The following is a 26301-nucleotide window of genomic DNA, read 5'->3' as shown; positions in this document are numbered from 1 at the left end:
AAGCTTCCCCTTGGCTTTTCTTTGGTCCTGATGTGCCACATGGCACACATGAGGAGGAACCTGGGAGGAAGGAAATTTATGATGTCATATTGTGTCTGAGGTCTGTAAATTCAGGGTGGGAAGGCGGTCGCCCAGGGGGAACAGACTAACCTGGGGAGGGAATAAATAAGACTGGTGCAGGGGGTTAGAAGTTTAGAAAGGGGGGATTTGTGCTGCAGAGGTTGAACCTGGGGATGTTGAACCTGGGGATAAGATGATTCGTGCTTGTAGGGTGATGGGAGGGGGGATTGTGGGGGGGTTGGGATGGGGGTGGGGATTTGTGCTGGGTGGGGTGGGAAATGATTATTGCTGGTTGATGAATTAGAGGGGGGGGGGGGGATTTGTGCTGGATACTTGGAGTTTGGGGAGAAGATGAGGTTTTGTTCTAGAAGGGTGAAGTTGTAGGGCTTATTAGTAATAAGAGGGGTTATTTGGGGGAAAGGATTGGCACTGCAGTTATTTGGGGGGAGGGGTATTAGTGCTGGAAGGGGGCCAGGGGGGACTTAGGGTGGGGTGAGAGGATCTGTGCTATGAGGTGGAGTTTAGGGGGAATATTATTTGTGCTAGGAGGTTAGATTTAGGGAAGGGAGTGGATTAAGTCTTGGGGGAAGGGATTTGGCAGGGAGATGATTTGTGCTGGGAGGGAGGGATGGGGGGGATTAGTGCTAGGTGGATTTAGGGGAGGAGAGCATTTGTGCTGGGAAGAAGGGGTTGGGGGGTGGGGAAAGGTTTGGGGAGTGAGAGGTTTTGTGCTGTGGGGAATTTCGTGGAGCTGAAGATTTGTGTTGAGCAGATAATGTGTACTAGGGAGGGGCAGGAAAGGATTAGTGCTGGGAGGGGGGATTATGGATTGGGAGGGTGTTAGTATTGGGGGCAGGGAGATATTGTGCTGGGAGGTGGAATTTCGGAGTGAGAGGATTTGTGCTGGGGGTGGCTTAATTTGTGCTTGGAGGCTACTCCTGACCCCTGAGCCCTGCACAATGCACCCACCTGACTCAAGCATTTTGTGCATAATGTACTTTTGATCCCTGCACTCTGTGTTTTACACAATTCTGCCCCCTACACTGTGCTCAGTATATACTCCTAAATTTGGCACTGACAACAGTTCTATACGCTTTAGGCTGGCCATACACTGATCAAAATTCAGCCAGTTCAGAGGGGACCGGCCAAATTTCCATTGGTGTGTGGCCATCCTTGTGAGATAGAAGTTGTTCATTTAATCCACTTCTATAGAAGGGAAATGTTTCATTGGTCAGCAGCTCTGAAGCCAATCAATTGCAACCACTGTTCAATAAATTTTGACAGTACACTGCCGGAATACAATGTTCCAGCAGGAGGGGGGGATTCTTCAATCCACCTCATTTGTATGGATGGAGGAATTTGTTATTTTATTGTCATTCAGCCCACTGGTCTTAAGCTAGCTAGCTGGTGCGATTGACTTCACTCCAGTTCATGTGCAGCAATGCAGCCATCTCAGGACACAGACACTGTGCTGGAATGTAAACTGAGCTGCACATAAAGAGCAAATAGAGTAATCCATTTTAAAGAGTTGTATACAGCCAAACCTAAACTAATTTTTATTCAACCCCTCCTTAGGTCTGTTCAAGGCCAACTGTAAAATTGGTGGGTAATTAAGTCCCTATAGTTGTGTAAGGTCTGCTGGGATTTGCACATTTAAGTAGATTTCTTTGGAAGCCCATTTAAAGGGAACATTGTTAGGAGATGTTGCTTTTTGCCCTTGAAGAGGCAGATGTTAAGGGTGACAAAGTTTACCCCAAAGGTACTAAAGACCTCATAAGTGGCAAATTCCTAAAGGATAGCAGAGAACACTATGGAGCAGTTGGAAACAGAGGAGGAGATTGTCTGCATATAGTCCCATTTTTTGGTGATGTTTTCCTGTTGCTATGCTTCAAACAGTTGGATTATTGTGGAGACCTTCTTTAGGTGCTCCATTTCCAGAATGTAGAGATATGAAGAGTGTGGCTACCCCTGGTGCAGTGTAGATGAGAGTTCCATCCTCCTCTGACCACTCTGAAGCACTGACACAGGCTGGGGAAGAATGACTCAATCCCATGCCTGGTGTTGGAGTTCACTTTGCAGCTCAAATCTGACAGTCAGTGGGGACAGCTGTCAGTATGTGTGCCCTCATTTCCTCTGATAGTTGGGACAGGTTACCAAGGCGATATGTTTTGGGGTGGGTTCCCCTTTTTCTTAATCCTGCCAGCACAATGGGGAGGACTTTCTAATAAACGGTCCACTAGAAATCAGCAATTAATGGTTAACCCTCAGCATGCAGAATCTACTGTATGTGGCAAGTTTTTTAAAACAGAGAAGAAAGGGGAGGCAGGAATTAAATAACAATGTGCAGTATGTACCATATCTGGATTATTTTGAAAATGACAAACTTCTCTTCAAATAAAATACATGAAAATATATCAAAATATATATACAAAAAGGGCGGTACCGCTTATTACCACATAATCATAAATGAACATAAAAATGTGTCAAAATACATACTAAACATGATGGAAAAAAGTTTTGTGTATTATATCAGAATATTAATTAGAAAGTTATTACAGGCATTGTGAACAATGTAAATAAATATCTACTGATTGCATTTTGGTTTTCCCTCAGATGTTACATAGTTACATATTTAGTGAGGTTGAAAAAAGACACCTGTCCATCCAGTTCAACCTATGATGTGTGTGTGTGTTTGCTGTTAACCATACATTGTATACCCCTATATGTTGTGGTCTTTAACCAGTTACTACTCGCCCGCCGTCAAATGACGGCAGAGCGGTGTACCTATTATCCTGGGACGCCGTCATATGACGGCGCACCAGAACAGCCTCTCTCGCGCGGGGGGGGGGGCGCGGAACGGCGATCGTGACCGCGCCGTGTTGCTAGGACACGGCATGATCCCGATCTCGGTAAAGAGCCAATGACATGACTCTTTACCCATGTGATCGGCTGTGTCCAATCACAGCCAGTCACATGTAAATGAGGAAGTGCCGTTTTTCGGCTCTCCTCGGCTCACACTGTTAGTGTGTGAGGCGAGGAGAGCCGATCAGCAGCTCTTCCTCATAGGGGACACAGGGAAATGTAATCAGGGCACTGATCACCAGTGCCCTGATTACACAAGTTTGAAATAAAGTGCCATAACTGCCCACTATCAGTGCCAACAGTGCCCACCATCAGTGCCTGCAAGCAGTGCCCATAGTACTGCCAGTCAGTGCCCATCAGTGTCTGCTCATCTAGGCACTGATGGGCACTGACAGGCAGCACTATGGGCACTGAGTGTGGGCACTGATGTGGCTGCCCATCAGTGTCCATCAGTGCCGCCCGTCAGTGTCCATCAGTGCCACCCGTCAGTGTCCATCAGTGCCGCCTGTCAGTGCCCATCAGTGCCGTCCATCAGTGCCACCTGTCAGTGCCCATCAGTGCCACCTCTCAGTGCCCATCAGTGCCACCTCTCAGTGCTCATCAGTGCTGCCTATCAGTGCTAATCAGTGCCCCCTATCAGTGCTCATCAGTGCAGCATATTAGTACCTCCTCATCAGTGCCACCTCATCAGTGCCCATAAGTGCCACCTCATCAGTGCCCATATGTGCCACCTCATCAGTGCACATCAGTGCAGTATATCAGTGCCCATCAGTGCCGCCTCATCAGTGCACATCAGTGAGGGAGAAAAATGTATTTATTTTCAAAATTTACTCACAGAAAATAAGAAAAACTTTTTTTTTTCAAAATTTTCTGTCTTTTTTCTTTTTTTTTGTAAGAAATAAAAAACCCAGAGGTGATTAAATACTACCAAAAGAAAGCTCTATTTGTGTGAAAAAAAATAATAAAGATTTCATATGGGTACAGTGTAGCATGACCGCGCAATTGTCATTCAAAGTGTGAGAGCGCCGAGAGCTGAAAATTGGCCTGGGCAGGAAGGGGGTGAAAGTGCACTGTAGGCAAGTGGTTAAGGTGCCCATCTAATAGGTTTATGAAATTATCGATGCTCCCTGCTGATGCCACTCCTTGTGGAAGAGAATTCCACATCCTTACAGCTCTGACAGTAAAGAACCCTTTACACCGTTTAAGGTTAAACCGCTTTTCTTCTAGTTTTAGTTAGTGACCCCATGTCTTATTGAACTCCCTTTCTCTGAAAAGTTTGTTCCCTGTGCTGGGGTCACCAGTTCGGTATTTGTACATTGATATTATATCCCCTCACAAGTGTCTCTTCTCCAGAGAGAATAATGCTTGTAGTCTTTCCTCATAGCTGATGTCCTCCATTCCCCAAATTATTTTTGTTGCCCTTCTCTGGACTCTCTCTCTAGTTCCAGCACATCCATTCTGAGGACCGGTGCCCAGAACTGGACAGCATACTCCACATGTGGCCAGGCCAGAGTCTTGTAGAGTGGGAGAATAATCATTTTATCTCTGGAGTGAACCCCTTTTTTTATACATGCCAGTATTCTATTAGCTTTACTTGCAGCAGCTTGGCATTGCATGCCATTGCTAAGCCTGTTGTCTACTAGGATATAGACATAGATATGCATATAACACTCTATTGGCTAGAAGGGCATGTAAATGCACATTTATGATAAATAAAATCTGAACACCATTTGTGAAGAAGCAACACCTTGTATATCATTTGTGTACTCTAACTTGCAGATTGTTTGTTATCTTTTACTCAATGCCCTCTTAGGCTCCGTTCACATGTCAGCGTATGGATCTCGGGCAGAACCGCCGCGGTTCCGCCCGCGATCCGGAGATTATTGCCTGTGCTTTGCCCGTTGATTTGCAATAGACCCCCAAACGCTGAGCGATGTTGCCGCGATTTCCGCCTGCCGAATCGCGGTAAAATCGCGCAAAAAAAAATTGCGGGACGCATGATGCCCAAAAAAAGTACAAGAGCTTGTTTGGAGCGTAATGCGTCCCGCGATTTGGCAGGTGGAAATCGCGGCAACATCGCTCAGCGTTTGGGGGTCTATTGCAAATCAACGGGCAACGCACAGGCGTCCCGCGATTTGCATTAATCTCCGGATCACGGGCGGAACCGCGGCGGTTCTGCCTGAGATCCATACGCTGACATGTGAACGGAGCCTTATGGTTGTAAGCGTTATTCAGTGAAAGAAAAAATGTATAACTCCAAGTAACACCTTCCCTGTCACTATTCTATGATTTTGTATTCTGTTTCCTTTGACAATAAAATCTAAATCTAAAACAAATCTAATACAGTCTTTTGATAAAAAAAATAAATAAATAAATAAATAAATAAAGAGAAAACACAAAAATTGAATTTGAAAAGGATACATTCTATGTAAACACTTCTTCAGAAAAATCTACATAGTTACAAAATGGAGCTGATCTCAGGTTCCTCGTTCAGCCCTATAGGGGCAATGCTATTCAATACAAATATCCAATATGTCTATCTTTTATAAATCAGTCTTTTTCTGAGAGGTTAAGGGGGGGAGGAGCATCAATCCCAAAAAAAGGATGAGGCCTTTTGTATCACATCATGATTGAGGCTGCCTTGCTCAATAAATTGTCTATGCTTCTAAAACCTTGTGTACTCGGCCCTAAGGCTCTTTTCACACAGTTGTGGGTGTGGGACAGTGTAAATTGCATGCTGTCCTGCACCCGCAGCCAAAACACACTGCTCTTATGCCAACATAAGAGAGTGCCATTATTCCTAATAGCACCGCTACGCATTGGAAAGTTCAGCATGTTTTTGAGTGCATGAAACCGCATGATGCAGAAGTGCTATGTGGTTTATGTGCGTCTACATTTTAGGAAAAGTGCAGAGACTTTTTCCCTGTGTTTCCAGTAGGTTCCCTGTGTTTCCAGCATACTCTGCCTGACTTCATTGATTTGTTTTTGTAATGTAATGTATATTTGTTATAATTATTTAGTTTTATTGCTCTGTTGCTATCTTTGTAAGGTGACCTTGTGTGTTCTGAAAGGTGCCTATAAATAAAATGTATTATTATTATTAGGTATATCAGCCCATTCAAATGAATGACCCAGTGTGCCTGCATAAACTCGGCATTAGGGGAATGCAGGAGTGTGAACACAGCCTAATAGTCTGCTGTATACAGGACCGCAAGGGCAACTCAATCCATATTTTACAAACTCCATGGAACAATGTATGAACTATTTTTTTATAGATAAAGTTGCAAGCTCCACATTTCTTTTTCTTGCAGCAATGTATTCCATTGTATATTGAGAAAGATGGGCATGTCTCTGATAGGAATTCTTTTAATTTACTTGGAGCAATGAGAGTTTTTATATTTGTAGGTCTCATGAAAACCACTTACAGTTTTCCTGGAAAACCCTTTTCCAATTTTGAGTAAAATAGGCCAATGTTTGTTTATAATTGTATTAATTGGCAAATGCTGTTACTTGGTTATGAAAATTAGATTATTATTCTTTGTAGCTTCTATATTTTTGGAGGGGGGTGGGGGGAGGCTTTTTATCCCATGTAGGTATTTTTTCAAATTCTTCATTAACCCGACATTTCTTGTCCTTTTCTATAAATTGTTGTAGCACCCTCCTTGGTAGGTGCTAGCGAGAGAGAATCGTTTTTGAATCCTGTCTGCTTACCAGAGGGATTGCAGGTAAATCTATATTGTTCTCTGCCTACCAGAGAGCAGGATCTGCTAGTGAGGTCTGCTCAATATGCTCAGGTGCAACTCAGTCTGTCTACAGAGTGTTTCACACTGGTCTAATAGGGAGGCATATTGGACAGTGGGAGGAAACCTGACGAATAAGTGCATAGGCGTTTAATACAGCCATGGTTATTTGGCAGACGAAAGTGCCTCGGTGCATGTTGGGATACTGTATAAATTCCAGGAGTACATTTGCTTGGGATCTTTTGTCTGGATAATGGAGTCCTGGAGGGAGGCGGTGGCTGCCTCCTCCTCTGTAGAGGTGCCACGCGGCCTCAAGTAGTCGTAGGCCTGGGGGCCAAGAGAGAGCTAGAGAGGAACTGAACCTGGAGGTCCTGTGGAGATGACTGAGAGGGGAGACACTGGAGGATCTGATTCTGCAGTACAGTGAGTACAGATTTGTGTCAAGGGGCTTGACCTGAAGGGGGCCACCCCTGCAGCTAGAAGAGTCAGTGGACGGGTGTCAGTAAAGGGGGTGCTAGTGAGTATCCTGAAGAGAATGTAGATCACCAAGTCTATTGCTGGAGAGAAAGTGAGCAAGTAGACTTAACCCTTTTCATACATGTGGCAGTATGGTTTAAGCAGTGAGACTGCTTCCACAAGCAACCTGGTGAGGCCAAGTGAGAGTTGTCTTTATCCAATGTACATAGTTCCAGTTTGAGTATCTCACTATTCCCTTCTCCCATCCAAGTTCCACAATAAATACTAAAAACCAAAATCCCTGGACTGTTTATTGAGCAATGAGCCATTGGGAGTAAGGATGAATATGTGAACTATACCCTAAGTGACTGTTTGCTGGTATTAAGAGGAGGTCCAACATGTTATTATACAGTAAGTTATATATTGTATAAGTCGCGCTAAATTGAAAATAAACAAATAAATGTCCAACTGTTTACAGTCCCAAATAACATAAAGTGACTGGTGATGTATGAAATCTTGTGCTGCTTCCAAAAGATCCCGTAGGAATTGTGCTTACCAGAACGGCAATTTTAAATTGCAGAATTCATGTGATGTGATGAGTTCACGAGCCCAGGTGATCCAATGGAATTCTAGCGCAAGGAACTCCCAATATTGTGGTCGTGTATCATGTGAAGGAAAAAAAAATAATCCATAGCGTGATACCGTAAAAAATTGTCAATAATATAACTGTGTAGGACTACAAATACTGTGAATCCTTCACCAATTGTGCAGCCGCTTACCAAATGACTAGTGAAAAGGCATGTAATCAAAACAAAAGAAAAGGACCGCCACCAAACGTAGAGCCTCTTACCAGATAGATCTTTATAGATGTGTTCTATCCAAGTATAGAAAAGGTGAACCACCACCAGACATAAGGCCTCTTACCAGATGGAAATGAAAAGCCAGCAGAACATTGAATCCACATGCACCAATATCAACAAGCCACCCAAGAGCGCATAAAGCCTCTTACCAGACCACAAGAAAAATGCTCGATAACACTTGGTATATTTTCCCAATGGAGAGGTAACTTCAAGGTCCCAATGACAATCCGGGCAAATCACTGATAAGTACCACGATGTACCGCTTAATGTGCCTAAGTGGCCTCTCAGACCCCCTATGCCACAAGCTGAGCCACTGTGTTTCTCAGGGTTGCAACGCCAGACCAGCCGATAAAGGAAAGAGAAGGCACCAATAGTGTAAAAAACTTCCAACAGATTTTATTTACATAGGTAGTGTACTTACAAACATAGAAGAAAATTAGCGAAGGATGTAGAGCCGCCGGCCGGACGGCAAGGCGCATCCGTTCCCTCGATAAGCTTCCGGAGATGGCGTCAGCACGCCGTGACCTTAGGTCACGGCGTGCTGACGCCATCTCCGGAAGCTTATCGAGGGAACGGATGCGCCTTGCCGTCCGGCCGGCGGCTCTACATCCTTCGCTAATTTTCTTCTATGTTTGTAAGTACACTACCTATGTAAATAAAATCTGTTGGAAGTTTTTTACACTATTGGCGCCTTCTCTTTCCTTTATCGGCTGGTCTGGCGTTGCAACCCTGAGAAACACAGTGGCTCAGCTTGTGGCATAGGGGGTCTGAGAGGCCACTTAGGCACATTAAGCGGTACATCGTGGTACTTATCAGTGATTTGCCCGGATTGTCATTGGGACCTTGAAGTTACCTCTCCATTGGGAAAATATACCAAGTGTTATCGAGCATTTTTCTTGTGGTCTGGTAAGAGGCTTTATGCGCTCTTGGGTGGCTTGTTGATATTGGTGCATGTGGATTCAATGTTCTGCTGGCTTTTCATTTCCATCTGGTAAGAGGCCTTATGTCTGGTGGTGGTTCACCTTTTCTATACTTGGATAGAACACATCTATAAAGATCTATCTGGTAAGAGGCTCTACGTTTGGTGGCGGTCCTTTTCTTTTGTTTTGATTACATGCCTTTTCACTAGTCATTTGGTAAGCGGCTGCACAATTGGTGAAGGATTCACAGTATTTGTAGTCCTACACAGTTATATTATTGACAATTTTTTACGGTATCACGCTATGGATTATTTTTTTTCCTTCACATGATACACGACCACAATATTGGGAGTTCCTTGCGCTAGAATTCCATTGGATCACCTGGGCTCGTGAACTCATCACATCACATGAATTCTGCAATTTAAAATTGCCGTTCTGGTAAGCACAATTCCTACGGGATCTTTTGGAAGCAGCACAAGATTTCATACATCACCAGTCACTTTATGTTATTTGGGACTGTAAACAGTTGGACATTTATTTGTTTATTTTCAATTTAGCGCGACTTATACAATATATAATTTTTAAGGGTGTGGTCACACTTGAAGTCGCAGCTCACTATTTGTTGCCTTTAGCGCGGTTATAACCTTCTTTTTATTATACAGTAAGCCCTATGGGGACAGTGCTACATTGTTTTTGAGTATTTTTCTTTGCTCTAAATAATCTTTGTCTTTCATACAGTTCTGTCTCAATCTCTGTAACTGACTAAAGGGAAAATGTATTTTCCATTGTGCATAGTGAAAACTTTTCTGAGCTAGGTAGGAGCTTCCCAGCTTTTTTTTTTTTTTGCATTGATATGCCCTGTCGTCTCTGCTGATAATACTAGGTTTAAGAAGACGAGAGAGTCTAAATCTTCCACATGTGTAAAATTGATGGATATCATTGCTAGATTATCATTGCAGTAAAGTACAAAGAAAGACATGTTATCATGGGAGCCATCCCAAATCATAATAATGTCATCTATATAGCAACCATAAACACTGTATGTTCAGAAAAAGGAATTGTTGGACCAGATGTATTGTTTTCCGCAATATCCTAGTAAATAACTAGCATAAATGCAGAATTTGCAACCATAGCTGTACCATCCTTCTGCAGATAGTAGGTAGCCAGAAATTGGAAATAAGTAGGTTTAAGAGCAAAACAGGTACAATTAGAGATAAATTGTGATTGCATGGGGTTCATGTTGTCATCTGTAGATAAAAAATGATCTAATGCCATAAGCCCAGAAGTATGAGCTGTATGATGGAATAGCCAAATATACCTGGAGTCCCAGTGATAGTGTTGTAAGTAGTGTTGAGCGAACACGGACTGTATTATTCGTGTTCGTACCAAATAATTGGATTTTTGTTACCCGAACACGAACACGGACACTTTACTGTATATTCGGGTAAAAATCCGTGTTCGGTCGTTTTATTTCTGGGTTTTGCATGCTTTGGCGCTCTTTTCATGGCGGGCTTTCAACAGCCAATCAACAATCGTTTAACTGGTGTGCCTTAAGCCATCCCAGCCATGCCTGCAAATGTCTCAGTAGCTGTGATTGGCCGTCTGAAGCATGTGACCAAGTCTTTATAAGTTCGAGGCAGCCGCAGCGGCGTCATTATGCTGCTTAGATTCAGGGACAGAGCACACATCAACGTGCTGGCTGCTGATTAGGGAAAGATAGGCAGGAAAAAACCATTTGTGTCCGGATAGAATTGAGGGACAAGTCGGAGTGTTTAGGCAGGGCGAGTTGTAGGCATTTTAGGGATAGAGTCTGCTGAATTATAGGGTCAGTGTGTTCTACAAACTACAATCGATATTGCTGTGTGGGGTGGGGTCTGCACTTAGTTCTCCTGATCTACGATCTCTTCTCAATCCTGTTAGGGACAGAGTCTGCTGAATTTTAGGGAAAGTGTGTTCTACAAACTACAATCGATATTGCTGTGTGGTGTGGGATAGGAGATAGGCAGGTGTCAGTGATCCACATCCATTTTTCTGTGTGTGGGCTGCAGTGAACACAATCTTTTTGGGGTGCAGTGAACACAATCCTTTTGGAGTGCAGTGAACAAAATCTTTGTGGGGTGCAGTGAACAAAACCTTTGTGGGGGTACAGTGAAGACAATCTTTGTGGGGTGCAGTGAAGACAATCCTTGTGGGGTGCAGTGAAGACAATCCTTGTGGGGTGCAGTGAACAAAATCTTTGGGGGGTACAGTGAACACAATCTTTGTGGGGTGCAGAGAAGACAATCCTTGTGGAGTGCAGTGAACAAAATCTTTGGGGGGGTACAGTGAACACAATCTTTGTGGGGTGCAGTGAACAAAACCTTTGTGGGGTGCAGTGAACACAATCTTTGTGGGGTGCAGTGAAGACAATCCTTGTGGGGTGCAGTGAAGACAATCCTTGTGGGGTGCAGTGAACAAAATCTTTGGGGGGTACAGTGAACACAATCTTTGTGGGGTGCAGTGAACAAAACCTTTGTGGGGTACAGTGAACACAATCTTTGTGGGGTGCAGTGAACAAAACCTTTGTGGGGTACAGTGAACACAATCTTTGTGGGGTGCAGTGAAGACAATCCTTTTGGAGTGCAGTGAACACAATCTTTGTGGGGTACAGTGAACACAATCTTTGTGGGGTGCAGTGAACAAAACCTTTGTGGGGTACAGTGAACACAATCTTTGTGGGGTGCAGTGAACACAATCTTTGTGGGGTGCAGTGAACAAAACCTTTGTGGGGTGCAGTGAACACAACCTTTGTGGGGTACAGTGAACACAATCTTTGTGGGGTGCAGTGAACAAAACCTTTGTGGGGTACAGTGAACACAATCTTTGTGGGGTACAGTGAACACAATCTTTGTGGGGTGCAGTGAACAAAACCTTTGTGGGGTACAGTGAACACAATCTTTGTGGGGTGCAGTGAAAAAAACCTTTGTGGGGTACAGTGAACACAATCTTTGTGGGGTGCAGTGAAGACAATCCTTTTGGAGTGCAGTGAACAAAATCTTTGTGGGGTACAGTGAACACAATCTTTGTGGGGTGCAGTGAACAAAATCTTTGTGGGGTACAGTGAACACAATCTTTGTGGGGTGCAGTGAAGACAATCCTTGTGGGGTGCAGTGAAGACAATCCTTGTGGGGTGCAGTGAAAAAAATCTTTGGGGGGTACAGTGAACACAATTTTTGTGGGGTGCAGTGAACAAAACCTTTGTGGGGTACAGTGAACACAATCTTTGTGGGGTGCAGTGAACAAAACCTTTGTGGGGTACAGTGAACACAATCTTTGTGGGGTGCAGTGAAGACAATCCTTTTGGAGTGCAGTGAACACAATCTTTGTGGGGTACAGTGAACACAATCTTTGTGGGGTGCAGTGAACAAAACCTTTGTGGGGTACAGTGAACACAATCTTTGTGGGGTGCAGTGAACACAATCTTTGTGGGGTGCAGTGAACAAAACCTTTGTGGGGTGCAGTGAACACAACCTTTGTGGGGTACAGTGAACACAATCTTTGTGGGGTGCAGTGAACAAAACCTTTGTGGGGTACAGTGAACACAATCTTTGTGGGGTACAGTGAACACAATCTTTGTGGGGTGCAGTGAACAAAACCTTTGTGGGGTACAGTGAACACAATCTTTGTGGGGTGCAGTGAACACAATCTTTGTGGGGTGCAGTGAACAAAACCTTTGTGGGGTGCAGTGAACACAACCTTTGTGGGGTACAGTGAACACAATCTTTGTGGGGTGCAGTGAACAAAACCTTTGTGGGGTACAGTGAACACAATCTTTGTGGGGTACAGTGAACACAATCTTTGTGGGGTGCAGTGAACAAAACCTTTGTGGGGTACAGTGAACACAATCTTTGTGGGGTGCAGTGAACAAAACCTTTGTGGGGTACAGTGAACACAATCTTTGTGGGGTGCAGTGAAGACAATCCTTTTGGAGTGCAGTGAACAAAATCTTTGTGGGGTACAGTGAACACAATCTTTGTGGGGTGCAGTGAACAAAATCTTTGTGGGGTACAGTGAACACAATCTTTGTGGGGTGCAGTGAAGACAATCCTTGTGGGGTGCAGTGAAGACAATCCTTGTGGGGTGCAGTGAACAAAATCTTTGGGGGGTACAGTGAACACAATCTTTGTGGGGTGCAGTGAACAAAACCTTTGTGGGGTACAGTGAACACAATCTTTGTGGGGTGCAGTGAACAAAACCTTTGTGGGGTACAGTGAACACGATCTTTGTGGGGTGCAGTGAAGACAATCCTTTTGGAGTGCAGTGAACACAATCTTTGTGGGGTACAGTGAACAAAACCTTTGTGGGGTACAGTGAACACAATCTTTGTGGGGTGCAGAGAAGACAATCCTTTTGGGGTGCAGTGAACACAATCTTTGTGGGGTACAGTGAACACAATCTTTGTGGGGTGCAGTGAACAAAACCTTTGTGGGGTACAGTGAACACAATCTTTGTGGGGTGCAGTGAACAAAACCTTTGTGGGGTACAGTGAACACAATCTTTGTGGGGTACAGTGAACACAATCTTTGTGGGGTACAGTGAACACAATCTCATACTTCTGAAGCTTTGAGGGTGCTGCCTGTTCTATACTCCTCCTCCTCCTCCTCATCCATCCTTTTAGGTGTACAAACAATAGTAATTGGGGCCTAGTGTGCTTCTGTACGTGTGAAAAACATACACTTTTTTTGATCATATTTCCTATTCCGTTATTCAATAAAAACCTTTGGGGCTCAATTAAATTGCGGAATAGTCTGTGTCGGTACGTGTGAGATCCACCTTTCCAAGTTTTTGGGGTTCATCTCATACTTCTGAAGCTTTGAGGGTGCTGCCTGTTCTATACTACTCCTCCTCCTCTTCCTCATCCATCCTTTTAGGTGTACAAACAATAGTAATTGGGGCCTAGTGTGCTTCTGTACGTGTGAAAAACATACACTTTTTTTTGATCATATTTCCTATTCCGCTATTCAATAAAAACCTTTGGGGCTCAATTAAATTGCGGAACAGTCTGTGTCGGTACGTGTGAGATCCACCTTTCCAAGTTTTTGGGGTTCATCTCATACTTCTGAAGCTTTGAGGGTGCTGCCTGTTCTATACTCCTCCTCCTCATCCATCCTTTTAGGTGTACAAACAATAGTAATTGGGGCCTAGTGTGCTTCTGTACGTGTGAAAAACATACACTTTTTTTTGATCATATTTCCTATTCCGCTATTCAATAAAAACCTTTGGGGCTCAATTAAATTGCGGAATAGTCTGTGTCTGTACGTGTGAGATCCACCTTTCCAAGTTTTTGGGGTTCATCTCATACTTCTGAAGCTTTGAGGGTGCTGCCTGTTCTATACTCCTCCTCCTCCTCTTCCTCATCCATCCTTTTAGGTGTACAAACAATAGTAATTGGGGCCTAGTGTGCTTCTGTACGTGTGAAAAACATACACTTTTTTTTGATCATATTTCCTATTCCGCTATTCAATAAAAACCTTTGGGGCTCAATTAAATTGCGGAATAGTCTGTGTCGGTACGTGTGAGATCCACCTTTCCAAGTTTTTGGGGTTCATCTCATACTTCTGAAGCTTTGAGGGTGCTGCCTGTTCTATACTCCTCCTCCTCCTCTTCCTCATCCATCCTTTTAGGTGTACAAACAATAGTAATTGGGGCCTAGTGTGCTTCTGTACGTGTGAAAAACATACACTTTTTTTTGATCATATTTCCTATTCCGCTATTCAATAAAAACCTTTGGGGCTCAATTAAATTGCGGAATAGTCTGTGTCGGTACGTGTGAGATCCACCTTTCCAAGTTTTTGGGGTTCATCTCATACTTCTGAAGCTTTGAGGGTGCTGCCTGTTCTATACTCCTCCTCCTCCTCCTCATCCATCCTTTTAGGTGTACAAACAATAGTAATTGGGGCCTAGTGTGCTTCTGTACGTGTGAAAAACATACACTTTTTTTTGATCATATTTCCTATTCCGCTATTCAATAAAAACCTTTGGGGCTCAATTAAATTGCGGAATAGTCTGTGTCGGTACGTGTGAGATCCACCTTTCCAAGTTTTTGGGGTTCATCTCATACTTCTGAAGCTTTGAGGGTGCTGCCTGTTCTATACTCCTCCTCCTCCTCTTCCTCATCCATCCTTTTAGGTGTACAAACAATAGTAATTGGGGCCTAGTGTGCTTCTGTACGTGTGAAAAACATACACTTTTTTTTGATCATATTTCCTATTCCGCTATTCAATAAAAACCTTTGGGGCTCAATTAAATTGCGGAATAGTCTGTGTCGGTACGTGTGAGATCCACCTTTCCAAGTTTTTGGGGTTCATCTCATACTTCTGAAGCTTTGAGGGTGCTGCCAGTTCTATACTCCTCCTCCTCCTCTTCCTCATCCATCCTTTTAGGTGTACAAACAATAGTAATTGGGGCCTAGTGTGCTTCTCTACGTGTGAAAAACATACACTTTTTTTTGATCATATTTCCTATTCCGATATTTAATAAAAACCTTTGGGGCTCAATTAAATTGCGGAATAGTCTGTGTCGGTACGTGTGAGATCCACCTTTCCAAGTTTTTGGGTTCATCTCATACTTCTGAAGCTTTGAGGGTGCTGCCTGTTCTATACTCCTCCTCCTCCTCATCCATCCTTTTAGGTGTACAAACAATAGTAATTGGGGCCTAGTGTGCTTCTGTACGTGTGAAAAACATACACTTTTTTTTGATCATATTTCCTATTCCGCTATTCAATAAAAACCTTTGGGGCTCAATTAAATTGCGGAATAGTCTGTGTCTGTACATGTGAGATCCACCTTTCCAAGTTTTTGGGGTTCATCTCATACTTCTGAAGCTTTGAGGGTGCTGCCTGTTCTATACTCCTCCTCCTCATCCATCCTTTTAGGTGTACAAACAATAGTAATTGGGGCCTAGTGTGCTTCTGTACGTGTGAAAAACATACACTTTTTTTGATCATATTTCCTATTCCGCTATTCAATAAAAACCTTTGGGGCTCAATTAAATTGCGGAATAGTCTGTGTCGGTACGTGTGAGATCCACCTTTCCAAGTTTTTGGGGTTCATCTCATACTTCTGAAGCTTTGAGGGTGCTGCCTGTTCTATACTCCTCCTCCTCCTCTTCCTCATCCATCCTTTTAGGTGTACAAACAATAGTAATTGGGGCCTAGTGTGCTTCTCTACGTGTGAAAAACATACACTTTTTTTTGATCATATTTCCTATTCCGCTATTCAATAAAAACCTTTGGGGCTCAATTAAATTGCGGAATAGTCTGTGTCGGTACGTGTGAGATCCACCTTTCCAAGTTTTTGGGGTTCATCTCATACTTCTGAAGCTTTGAGGGTGCTGCCTGTTCTATACTCCTCCTCTTCCTCTTCCTCATCCATCCTTTTAGGTGTACAAACAATAGTAATTGGGGCCTAGTGTGCTTCTGTACGTGTGAAAAACATACACTTTTTTTTGATCATATTTCCTATTCCGCTATTCAATAAAAACCTTTGGGGCTCAATTAAATTGCGGAATAGTCTGTGTCGGTACGTGTGAGATCCACCTTTCCAAGTTTTTGGGGTTCATCTCATACTTCTGAAGCTTTGAGGGTGCTGCCTGTTCTATACTCCTCCTCCTCCTCCTCCTCATCCATCCTTTTAGGTGTACAAACAATAGTAATTGGGGCCTAGTGTGCTTCTGTACGTGTGAAAAACATACACTTTTTTTTGATCATATTTCCTATTCCGCTATTTAATAAAAACCTTTGTGGCTCAATTAAATTGCGGAATAGTCTGTGTCGGTACGTGTGAGATCCACCTTTCCAAGTTTTTGGGGTTCATCTCATACTTCTGAAGATTTGAGGGTGCTGCCTGTTCCATACTCCTCTTCCTCATCCTCCCTTTAGGGTAGGAAAAAATTTAATCGGGCCTAGTCTATGTTTGTACGTGTGAGATACACAGTTTTTTATCCTATTCCGCTATTCAATACACACCCTTTTGGTGTAAAAAACATTAAATTGCGGCATAGTTTGCATATTTGACTGTGAGATACACCCGTGCGATACTGTTGTTCTTTTGTTCCGCTATTCAATAAAGACCTTTCTAGGGCAAGATCTTAAATTCAGAAATATGAGGAGAGCGTCAAATAGGGGCCGTGGCCTGGGTCGTGGTGGTGCTGCTGCTAGAGCTCCTGTTGCAAGGAGAGGACGTGGTCGATCTGTGCCAGCTACACGCACAAGTGAAACACCTTCCTCAAGTGTGAGTAGGCGACAGAACCTGCATCAGTATTTGGTAGGGCATCATACGCCCCTAGAAGTGATGAGGCCAGAACAAGTGGAGGCGATAGTAGATTGGTTTGCTGCTGACAGTGCCTCCAGTTCCTTCACATTGTCTCCCACCCAGTCTACTGCAGAAAGGTCACAGTTGGCACCTGCAGCCGATGTCCAACCGTCTTTCACCTCACCCCCTTGCAAATCAGGCAAGCAGTCTGAGCCCCAAGCCATACAGAAGTCTCTTCTTCTTTTTGATGACTCTGTCAGCAGGGTTTCCCAGGGCCATCCACCTAGCCCTGCCCCAGAAGTGGAAGAGATTGAGTGCAGCGATGCCCAACCACTTATTTCTCAAGATGAGTACATGCAAGGATCATCGCAGCACGTCTCCGATGATGACGAAACGCAGGTGCCAACTGCTGCGGCGTTCAGCATTGTGGAGACCGACAAGGAGGGCAGGGGTGAAGACTGGGTGGAAGATGATGTGGAGGACGATGAGGTCCTCGACCCCACATGGAATGAACGTCATGCAGGTGACCTGAGTAGTTTGGAGGAAGAGGCGGTGGTCGCACAGAGCCACCAGCACAGCAGAAGAGGGAGCAGGGTGCAGAAGCGGAGCGGCCCTGCCCTAGACACTACGCCTGCTACTGCCCAACGCAGCAAGTGAACGAGCGCACCAAAGTCAGCTCAAAGGAGTTCTCTAGCGTGGAAGTTCTTTAGAAAATGTGCTGATGACAGGACACGAGTGGTTTGCACCCTGTGCAATCAGAGCTTGAAGCGAGGCATAAACCTTCTCAACCTGAGCACAACCTGCATGATCAGGCATCTAAGTGCAAAGCACGAGCTGCAGTGGAGTACACACCTTCAAAACCAAGAAACGTCTCTGGCTCATCCTGCTTCCTCTTCTGCTGCAGTCTCGGCCGCTCCAGCCACATCTGTAGTGATACCGGCACCTGCCACCCCGCAAACAGACGATCTGTCAGCAACACCACCACCTGGGTCACCAACAACCATCTCCACAATGTCCCGTGGAAGCGTTCAGCTTTCCATCTCCCAAACACTTGAGAGGAAGAGGAAGTTCCCCCCTACCCACCCGCGATCCCTGGCCCTGAATGCCAGCATTTCAAAATTATTGGCCTTTGAAATGCTGGCATTCCGTCTGGTGGAGACGCACAGTTTTAAAAACCTTATGTCGGTGGCTGTCCCACAGTACGTCGTGCCCAGCCGCCACTACTTTTCCAGGCAAGCCATCCCTTCCCTGCACAACCAAGTGGGGGAAAAAATCAGGTGTGCACTGCGCAACGCCATCTGTGCCAAGGTCCACCTAACTACCGATACGTGGACCAGTAAGCACGGTCAGGGGCGTTATATCTCCCTAACGGCACACTGGGTAAATGCAGTGGCGGATGGGCCTGAGGCGGATAGCAATTTGGCACATGTCCTTCCACCACCGAGGATTACAGGGCGCTTCAGTTTGCCTCCTGTTCCTAACTCCTCCTACTCCGCTTCCTCATCCTCTACCGCCTCCTCATCCGGACAGCGTAACACCTTCACCACCAACTTCAGCACGGCCAGGGGTAAACGACAGCAGGCAGTTTTACAACTTGCCTGTTTGGGGGACAAACCACACACCGCGCAGGAGTTGTGGAGGAGCATGGAACAGCAGACAAATGAGTGGTTGCTGCCAGCGAGCCTCAAGCCCGGCCTGGTGGTGTGCGATAACGGGAGAAATTTCATAGCAGCTCTGGGCCTAGCCGGTTTGACGCACATCCCTTGCCTGGCGCATGTGCTGAATTTGGTGGTGCAGAGGTTCCTTAAAAACTACCCCGATATGTCAGAGCTGCTGCAGAAAGTGCGGGCCGTTTGTGCGCACTTTCGGCGTTCTCACCCTGCTGCTGCTCGCCTGGCAGCGCTGCAGCGTAACTTCGGCCTTCCCGCTCACCGCCTCATATGTGACGTGCCCACAAGGTGGAACTCCACCTTGCACATGCTGGAAAGACTGTGCGAGCAGCAGCAGGCCATAGTGGAGTTTCAGCTGCAGCACGCACGCGTGAGTCGCTCTGCGGAACAGCACCACTTCACCACCAATAACTGGGCCTCCATGCGAGACCTGTGTGCCTTGTTGCGCTGTTTTGAGTACTCCACCAACATGGCCAGTGGCAATGACGCCGTTCTCAGCTTAACTATCCCACTTCTATGCCTCCTTGAAAAAACAATTCGGGCGATGATGGAAGAGGATGTGGCACAGGATGAGGAGGAGGATGAAGAGGTAACATTTCCAAGGCTTTCAGGGTAGTCATTCGCAAAGGGCTCCGAGGGTGGGTTCCTGCACACACAAACGCCAGGGACACAATTGTCCAGCAGGGGCACAGTTCTGGAGGATGAGGAGGATGAGGAGGAGGAGGAGCTGGAGGAGGAGATGGAACCATGTTCACAGCAGGGTGGCACCCAGGCCAGCTCATGGCCATCACTGGTGCGTGGCTGGGGGGATACAGAGGACACGGACGATACACCTCCCACAGAGGACAGCCTTTCGTCGCCTCTGGGCAGCCTGGCACACATGAGCGATTACATGCTGCAGTGTCTCCACAACGACCGCCGAGTTGCCCACATTCTAACTTGTGCTGATTACTGGGTGGCCACGCTGCTGGATCCCCGTTACAAGGACAACGTACCGTCCTTAATTCTCTCACTGGAGCGCGATCGCAAGATGCGCGAGTACAAGCGCACGCTGGTAGACGCGATGCTGCTGGCATTCCCATCTGACAGCGGGGCCACAGTGGAAGCACAAGGCAGAGGAGGAGGAGGAGGTCGCCAACTCAACCAGGGCACCGCCAGCACCTCAGAAGGCAGGGTTAGCATGGCCGAAATGTGGAAAAGCTTTGTCAGCACGCCACAACAAACAGCAGCACCAGCAGCTCAGATGGAACGTCTTAGCAGGAGGCAGCATTTTACCAACATGGTGGAGCAGTATGTGTGCACACGCCTACATGTAGTGAATGAGGGGTCTGCCCCCTTCAACTTCTGGGTCTCCAAATTGGGCACATGGCCTGAGCTTGCCCTTTACGCCTTGGAGGTGCTGGCATGCCCTGCAGCCAGTGTATTATCTGAACGGGTATTTAGCACGGCTGGGGGTGTTATAACAGACAAGCGCAGCCGCCTGTCCAGAGACAATGTGGACAAGCTCACGTTCATTAAAATGAACCAGGCATGGATCCCACGGGACTTTTCCATACCTTGTGCAGAATAGCAATGGATACCGACCTTACCCAGCCATTGTTCCATTTTTGCTCTTTCTCACTATTTTGGGGTGTACCCTCATTTAAAATTTGTGAAAAGAAGCAGTGTTGGCTACCTCGTCCTCCTCCTCAGGGCCAGATTAACGTAGGGGCTATTGGAGCTGCAGCTCCATGCAGGCCCCTACCTTTTATATAGGCCCCGGGTTGGCCATATTCACTGTGACCGCTCTTCTGTCACTTGTAAACACAGAAGTCTGGCTTCTATGCTCGCTTCCCCAGGCAGCACCCTCAGAACCTCCCCACACAGCGCGAAGGCCGGACAAGGAGGGACAGTTGCCGATGCATGGATGTGTTTATGGGCTTCAGAGACAGCATCCCATGTTGAATTAGGCATGCATGGCTGCACCCTTCCTCCTCTGGGTGCATGCCAAGGCACGGCCCTTAAGGCCCTTCAAAATCCTCAGCACCAAGACCATGATGCTCTTAATCCGGCCCTGGTCCTCCTCCACCGCCGCTTCCACCTACACCGCCCATAGGTGTGCGCAGCCTATTGCATTAGGGTGTGCACCCCAAAGTTGAAATACACATGCATGTGTTTGCCTACATGTACATGGCCCCGATACATTACTCTCCCTGCTGGCAAAGAGAAATAGAGCAGAGCAGGTGCGAGGGAGATCTTTCCCATCTCCTCACTGGCAAACAGAGCGATAATGCTATGTGCCCTAGGTGATTAGGGTGTGCCCAGGTACACCAGGCACACCCTGTGCGCACGCCTATGACACCGCCACATCCACCACCACCTCAACCTCCCTCCTACTCCATATGGGCCTCGTCCTTCAGAGATGAAGAACATTGTTTTATTTTTCTGTTTTTTTTTTGTTGTTTTAAGTTATTTCCCTATCCACATTTGTTTGCAGAGCACTTGCCATGCTCTTAACTACGTTTTGCTGCCATTTGCAGCACTCTAGCCCTTTCCATCGGTGTTTCAGAGCCATTTTAGTGCCTTAAAGTTCGGGTCCCCATTGACTTCAATGGGGTTCGGTGTCCGGGAAAAGTTCGGTAAAAGTCCGGGACACGGACCCGGACTTTTTTTTAAAGTTCGGCCGAACCCGTCGAACACGGACATCTAGGTGTCCGCTCAACCCTAGTTGTAAGCCATGCAACACATGTGATGAATCTTTAATATAGGCAGGTAAAGAAGTAACTATGAATTGGAGAAAAAAAGTTACTGTGTATTTTAGGAATATGATAAAAGTAGGGTGTGCTGTAATCATTTTTAGTGAAAAAAGCCCACTCTGCCTTATTAATTATACCAGTGTTATATGCGTTAGTAAACATTTAATGTAATTCAGATTTATATGTTGATAATGGGCCCCGTTTCAATTTTATTTTTTATGTATAGGTATTAATAGTCCGGGAGTCTCTCAAATGTTGTCTTGCTGATGTTGTATGTTTCATGCTTTGTGCTCTTTTCTTTGTCTTTTGCACACAGACAAGTCACAAAGACTGGCATTAAAAGTCCTAATTATTTATTACAGGTATTTATATAGCATCAACCATTTATGCAGCACTTTACATATATATTGTACATTCACATCAGTCCTTGCCTGATGTGAATGTACAATATAGGAAGCTTACAATCTAAGGTTCCTAGCTCACATTCATACGTACACATACTGGGGCCAATTTAGATAGGACCTGAATAACCTACCAGCATGTCTTTGGCATGTGGGTGGAAACTAGAGTACCCAGAGGAAAGAGTCAGTGCCGAGGTTGGAATTTAAACTTAAAACCCTAGTGCTGCTAGGCAGAAGTGCAAATAACTTAGCCACTGTGCTGCCCAAAAATTTTGCCCTTGATAAATTTTCTCTTAAAATTTGGGGTAGAATACTGATTGTGGGTGAAAGAATTTGTGGAATTGTTCCTTATAGGATGATTGGTGACAGCGGAAACGTCTTTCCAATGTTGGAACAGCCGTCATATGTTCCTTTACCATTTGTGGCAAGTACACGCTTAGGCCTCAAAGACGCACCATGACTGGGTTGATCAAGACAAAGCCGGGGAACCTTGCGTTTGTTGTGCATGATTTGCTCTTAATCTTAGAGCTTACCTTTTAGAGAAATGGCATTTTCTGTCCCGATGATGGTGAGAACAGAATGATCAAATTACAGACTGTTACATCTGCCTGACTAATGTCGCTGGGTTCACTGATAAAAAAAAGAAATCAATTGAATACCTCAATCTGACTTCAGACATGAGACCAGTGCCACATAATGACAATCTGCCAGCACTGAAGCCACCAGAGAAATGGAGCTTAGACGAAACAGACGGAAATGTTGCAATGTATCAGCCATGCACAGATAGTGACAATGATCTGGATTTTTAACTGTGTATACCTGGTAAGCCTCATCTCATAAGGCAATCAGAATTAAATGACCTAGTCAGGGATTTACGTTTGTCAAAAACAAAAGCAGAACTGCTGGTTTTAATACAGCAAGGATTGTGTTTGCTATCACCAGGTACAAACATTTCTGTCTCTTGAAGCTGCCAAGACAATTGAACAAATTTCCTTGCACACAGTAACAACCTCATTTTCTGCGCTGACATTGATGGGTTTGTTCAGAGCTGTGAGCATGACCCATTAGAATGCTCTCTCTTTGTTGATTCATCAGTGTTAAACCTTAAGGCTATCTTGTTACACAATGACAATTTACAATCTTTAGTACCTGTTGGCTATGCTGCACACATGAAAGAAACATACAAAAATATGGAACTGTTGTTGAAGCACATCCAGTACACTGGAATATCTGTGAAGATCTAAAAGTAGTGGCTCTGCTGCTTGGAATGCAACTCAAATACACCAAATCAGGTTGTTACATTTGTGAATGGGACAGCCGTGCAAGAGAGTCACTTACGTTAAAAAGAAATTTCCACTCCAAAAGAATTTGGTTCCAGGACAGAAAAGGGTGGCACATAAAGCACTTGATGACCTGAGAAAGATATTTTTTGCCTCCACTTCATATAAAACTCAAACGGGTAAAAGTGTTTGTGAAAGCGATGTACAGGGAAGGTGAAGGTTTTTGTTAATTGAGACCGAATTTTCCAGTAATAACTGATGCGGAGACATTTTCTTTGGTCAACAGATCAGATATGTCATCGATGACAAACAGTTCCAAAACCTGTTAGGGAGGCCAAAGAAAATCACCTGGAAAGAATTTAAGGATGGTATTTTCTTGGCAAATAGATCATCAAACTACATTCAGCTGGCCAACAAACTCCTTGCAGCATACAAGACCATGAAGAGGGGTATATGCTAATGCCAGGAGCCTAGCTAATAAAATGGATGAATTGGAAATGTTAGTACATGAGGATGACATAGACCTTGTGGGAATAACAGAGACTTGGTTCGACCCCTCAAATGACTGGCTGGCCAATATCCAAGGGTATTCGGTGTACCGGAAGGACAGGGTAGGAAAAAGAGGGGGAGGGGTATGTCTCTATGTCAAGAACAATATAAAAGTGATAGAAAGGAGTGACATTACGGATGGAATGAACATGGATTTAGAATCTGTGTGGGTTGAACTCCATAGGGAAGGAGAAAAGGGAAAAGTAGTTGTGGGGGTTTGCTATAGGCCACCTAACCAAGGGGAGGAGGTAAAGCTGGAATTTTTAGCACTTTTGGGTAAAGTGGCAAAACTGGGATCAGTCATCATATTGGGGGACTTCAATTATCCCGACATTGACTGGGATGAGGGGACTGCACACTCACAGAAGGCCCGTCTATTTACGGAAACCTTACAGGATAACTACATGTCACAGTTGGTGGACTATCCGACTAGAGAAAACGCAGTCCTGGATCTATTGATCACTAATGACCCAGACATAATCTCGGAGGTAGGAGTGCAGGACAACCTGGGCTCTAGCGATCACAGGATGATCACATTTAGTGTAAATAACAATATAACACGGCAAGTAGGGAACATAAGAACCCTAAATTTCAGAAGGGCAAACTTTCCAAAATTGTACTCATTGATGGAAAGGGTAAACTGGGACCAAACCTTGGGATCACTGACCACAGAGGAAAAATGGGAATGCTTTAGGAACATATTAAGCAAATGCATCTTGCAGTGCATTCCTATGGGAAATAAATTTGACAAAGCCAAAACCTGGCTGGCTAAACCGTAGCATCAAAAAACTTATTAGGGGAAAAAAATTGGCCTTCAAGAAATATAAATCAGAGGGCACAGTATCGTCTTTCGAGCAATACAAGGAGGCAAATAAGAAAAGTAAACAAGAAATCCAGATGGCTAAAATCAACTTTGAGAGACAAATAGCGGAGGATAGTAAAAAAAACCCAAAGAAATTCTTTAAATATATCAACAGCAAAAAAACTAGGGCAGAGCATATTGCACACATAATTAACGATGATGGGAGGACGGTTACAGAGGACACTGAAAAAGCAACCGTGCTGAATGCTTTTTTCTCGTCAGTCTTTACACAGGAAAAGGAGGGGTACACTGACCATAACTGTATGGTTAATAGCTATACACAGGACTTGCCACTATGGCTAACAGAGGGTGAAATCAGGGAAAGGCTGGATAAACTTAACACAAACAAATCACCAGGCCCGGATGGCGTACATCCGAGAGTACTCAAGGAACTCAGTAAGGTTATATCTAGACCACTGTTCCTGATCTTTGCTGACAGTATTAGGACAGGAGATGTACCAGGGGATTGGAGGAAGGCTAACGTGATTCCGATATTCAAAAAGGGGCAGAGGCATGTCCCGGGAAATTATTGGCCTGTCAGTTTGACATCAATAATATGTAAACTTCTGGAGGGGATGATAAGGGACTATATCGTAGAGTATGCTAAAGACAACAACATCATCAGCAGTAAATTTACAAATCGGCGTTCTTGTCAAACCAATCTCTTAACATTCTACGAGGAGGTGAGCTGTGAGCTAGATAGGGGCAGACCAGTGGATGTGGTGTACTTGGATTTCGCTAAGTCGTTTGATACAGTTCCCCACAAGCGCTTAATTTATAAAATAAGGTCTGCAGGTATCGACAGCAGGGTTTGCTCTTGGATACGAAACTGGCTAAAAGGCCGTGTCCAAAGGGTGGTAATAAACAGCGCTTACTCAGACTGGTCTGAGGTAGTAAGCGGGGTGCTCCAGGGCTCAGTCCTGGGACCAACCTTGTTCAATTTATTCATAAACAGCATTGAGGACGGGATCAGTAGTTCGTTATCAGTTTTTGCAGATGACACAAAATTGGCCAGGGCAATAACTACACAGCATGAAGCAGATATCCTACAGAATGACCTGGACAAAATAACGGAGTGGGCAACGACATGGCAAATGAGGTTTAACGTGGAGAAGTGTAAGGTTTTGCACTTGGGGACTAAAAACATAAAAACACAATACACGTTAGGAGGGGAACCCTTGGAGGAATCAAAAATGGAGAAAGATCTGGGAGTCTTGGTTGATGATAGATTAGGCAACAGCATGCAATGTCAAGCGGCAGCTGCCAAAGCCAGCAGAATATTAGCATGCATAAAGAAAGGGATGTATTCCAGAGATAAGACTATAATCCTTCCACTTTATAAAACTCTGGTCCGACCGCATCTGGAGTATTCTGTCCAGTTCTGGTCGCCAGTCCTCAGGAGGGATGTGTTGGAGCTGGAGAGAGTCCAGAGAAGGGCAACTAAACTGATCAGGGGGTTGGAGTACCTTTACTATGAAGAGCGGCTGCAATTGCTCGATTTATTCTCCCTGGAGAAGAGACGTATGAGGGGGGACATGATAGCAATTTATAAATATCTTAATGGGGATCTCAGCTTAGAAAAAAATCTGTTCATTCTAAGGAATTGCATGAGGA

The sequence above is a fragment of the Pelophylax lessonae genome, assembly GCF_965119305.1.
Source record: "Pelophylax lessonae genome assembly, chromosome: 13".
Taxonomy (NCBI): Eukaryota; Metazoa; Chordata; class Amphibia; order Anura; family Ranidae; genus Pelophylax; species Pelophylax lessonae.
Note: the sequence above shows the minus strand (reverse complement) of the source record.